The sequence below is a fragment of the Anneissia japonica genome, unplaced genomic scaffold (genome assembly GCF_011630105.1).
Source record: "Anneissia japonica isolate Jap-2015-1 unplaced genomic scaffold, ASM1163010v1 scaffold288152_len142926_cov155, whole genome shotgun sequence".
NCBI lineage: Eukaryota > Metazoa > Echinodermata > Crinoidea > Comatulida > Comatulidae > Anneissia > Anneissia japonica.
This window is the reverse complement of record NW_022690267.1, coordinates 137,693-140,127: the sequence shown is the minus strand read 5'-3', so window position 1 is coordinate 140,127 and position 2,435 is coordinate 137,693.

The window sequence follows — 2,435 nt, the reverse complement described above, 5'->3', positions numbered from 1 at the left end:
TTCGGAGAAATGTGGTGTAGGCAAAATCTCGTGTGGGCGAATGGTATTTCGGTCGATAGTCTATAGGCCAAATGTCTGTCGGTGAAACGTCAGGCCACGAAAATTAATCTTTTAAATATGCCACCTGGTGGCACACCCACCCATTAACATTTTTCGGCGAATTGCCTGTCGGAAAATTGGCTGTCGGAAAAATGGCATTCGGTGAAATGTTATTTCGGTCGATAGTCTGTAGGTCGAATGTCTGTCAGCCAATTGTCTGTCGGTAAAACGTCCGGCCACGACAAAATGTCGGCAAATTGTCTGTCGGCATTTTGGGTGTCGGCAAATTGTCTGTCGGCAAATTGGCTGTCGGCGAATCGTCCTGTCGGCAAACTGGCATTCGGCGAAATGGTATTTCGGTCGATAGTCTGTAGGCCAAATGTCTGTCGGCCAAATGTCTGTCGGTGAAAGGTCTGGCCACGTAAGTTTTTAACATTTTCTTAAACATACTGACAGAAGATGAAATTTTGATTTCAAGAGAAAGAGCATTCCATAATGTAGGAGCGGCACATAAAAAATGTACGTTTACCCAGATCTCCACCTGCCTTGCTCAAGAAGATGCTTGTTAGATGATTTAAGAAGGCGAGGAGTAGATTTATATTTTAGGAGATTAGAAATGTATTCGGGGCAAGACCATTGAGTGCCTTGTATGTTATAAGCAATATCTTAAAATATGCGTTCCTTGATTTTAAGCCAATTTAGTTTTTTTTAAGAATAGGGCTTATACGTTCTCCCTTCTTGGTGAATGTAACCATGTAATGATTATATTACTTTAAGTGAGACGTAACTAATGAAGTCGTGGATAATCGGATACATTAAATCAAAAGCTTAAATATTATTATTTTGATATCATGCTAAGTCAAAGCTTGTGATCTTTATTACGTCTATTGATATTACATAATATACGGTAACCTAAAATGCACAGTAATTTTTAATACATGGGATAGAGCAGTTAAAAGAAGATCGAGCATTCTTGAAAAGTTGTCGTTGGAGGACTTTTTAAAGCAAAACAATGAGGGGTTCTTGGTTCTTGGGTAATCCATACAGCTGAGATCAGCTAATCTGAGATGATTGTGTGAGAGTAATGTTTGCAACCAATCACACAAGTAAATAAAGTGCTTATTTATTTATTTATTTATTTCATTTCAACAGACCAACTGCGAATCATCGCCACTAACAGGCTGGTAAAATATATAAAATTTAAATATATCAAATATACAGACGAAAGAGTACAAAAATCTCACCTATTCAAATGATTAATAATAATAGAACGAAATATAGACAAACTATTGTGAAAAATGTCAATATTAGAGGTTAAAATAAGAGAATTATATTGAAGAGAAAATCTAGAAATAAAACTACGTTTACAGACAGCAACTCATTAAAGGTAGGACAGGAACGAAGGCTTCTTAAAATTGAAAGTAAAATTAAGTTGAGGTGTCACTATACTACAGCATCACTTTACTTGTCACAGGACTTCACTGCCATGCCAAAGAGTCATGACCTTAGAAATTAGGTCAAAAATGTTCAATATGAATGTTAGAACAAATTGTTATAGCCTATTGGTCAAACAATATGAACTATTAGAAGAAATCTGTTTAGAATTGATTCGAATCTTTCAGAAGACTAAGGCGAAATGTAAAATTTAAAACAATTATACAAAAGTATATTCAATGTACTTACCTGTACAATGTCCAACAAGGGCTAGCAGAAGCCACATTTCCTGTTAAAACAATAAATTCGAGCGTTATTTATTGATTTTCTTTTTCTTGATCGACATTAATTTTATTAAATTATACTGTAGATGAAACCAGATTGGTGCCCTACAAAAAAAACACGCCCCTGTATAACGTCAAATGATGAACTCAATATTATCACAATGAATAAACCATAATTTAGCAATATATAATACTTCATTGTATAAAATGTTTTCGTAAGGTAAAAGCACAGGAAACAAATCCAAAATAATTTAAGGTAACTTTATAGAATAATTGCTTTTTGAAAAAAAAAATAAAAGATATGTATAGTGGTGCATGCCAAGTTTTTACACATATGACATCAATGACTTGTCCAATGTTATCACAAACAATAATGTGCATTATACGTTTCTTTGGTAGACTACTTGAGGAGACACTAAACAAATTTGTTGAATAAAAAATGATCTCGTCTAAAGAGGATTTGATTTTGATGATATTGTAAGGTTAGGAGAGATTACGCTAAAGGTTATAGACAGATATTTATTATTAAGAAAGTTTGATGATAAACCTACCAGATGAATATAAATTTCAATTATTGGATAATATATATATACATATATATATATATATATACATATATATATATATATATATATATATATATATATATATATATATATATATATATATATGTACTAT